Consider the following 938-nt stretch of genomic DNA (forward strand, 5'->3'; position numbering starts at 1 on the left):
AAAAGGGGGCCGGTCTTGGGCCTGAAACTTCTGGGCTGAAAAGTGCCCCCACTCCGGCCCTGTACAGAACCCTTACCATCTTACGACCATGTCTATTGGAAGGATACTAAGAAGAGACGTTATAGCGATTCTGAAGATCTAGCCATAACTGCGAGGCCTGCTAAGCGTTTTACTGGGGTAACGCGTGTGATACGGGGTAAGTTGATATTTCCCAATAGTTCATTCTTTCCCCTTTTGATAAAACAGCTGTTGTTACGGGTATGTTTATAACTGTGACACCCACTTTGGGGTAGAGTGTTGGTCTAAATCATTACAGGTGACCATTTGGAGATCTCTGTAATTTAATGTCTAGTTGTTTTATTCTCCATACATGTATGCCTTCTAAGTGTAGCATGGTAGCATAATGTGTTTGCGGTCATTTCGTTTGCAGAAAACGACGCGCACAATGACTTGATAGGTCTTGGAGACGCATCTATCAACAGGGGGAATACACATTCAAAGGACTATCAAACTAATGTTAATACTCAATCAAAGGACATTAACCGTGTGGATTTATGGAGTGATACTATACTAAAAAACTGGATGTCAAACAATTTCCTCCAGTTGAATTCTGACAAAACAGAAGTCCTCATCATTGGATCCCAGCACATAGTGAAACAAATGATACCATCCTCAGGTCCCTTTCAATTTTTAGACTGTGTAAAACCTGTTGCAAAGAATCTTGGTGTTTGGTTTGACAATAATTTAAGCTTTGAACGTCACATCACAAAGCTCATACAGTCTTGTTTCTATCACCTCAGAAATATTTCCAAGATTAGTTCCATCTTAACTTTTAAAGACACTGAGACCATTATACATGCATTTATTTCTTCACGCCTAGATTACTGCAATAGTCTTTTTTCTTGTCTGAACCAAAAATCTATAAAGACACTTAAAAC

At 39.4% G+C, this 938-nt stretch overlaps 1 long non-coding RNA gene across 1 annotated transcript; it reads left to right on the forward strand.

The window, feature by feature from the left end:
• LOC121715597 lies at positions 1-657 on the forward strand. The gene is made up of 2 exons (XR_006033642.1): positions 1-196; positions 431-657. It is a non-coding gene; the product is annotated as an uncharacterized LOC121715597 (long non-coding RNA).
• The last annotated feature ends 281 nt before the right edge of the window (positions 658-938 follow it).

Source organism: Alosa sapidissima, chromosome 8 (genome assembly GCF_018492685.1).
Source record: "Alosa sapidissima isolate fAloSap1 chromosome 8, fAloSap1.pri, whole genome shotgun sequence".
Classification (NCBI taxonomy): Eukaryota; Metazoa; Chordata; class Actinopteri; order Clupeiformes; family Clupeidae; genus Alosa; species Alosa sapidissima.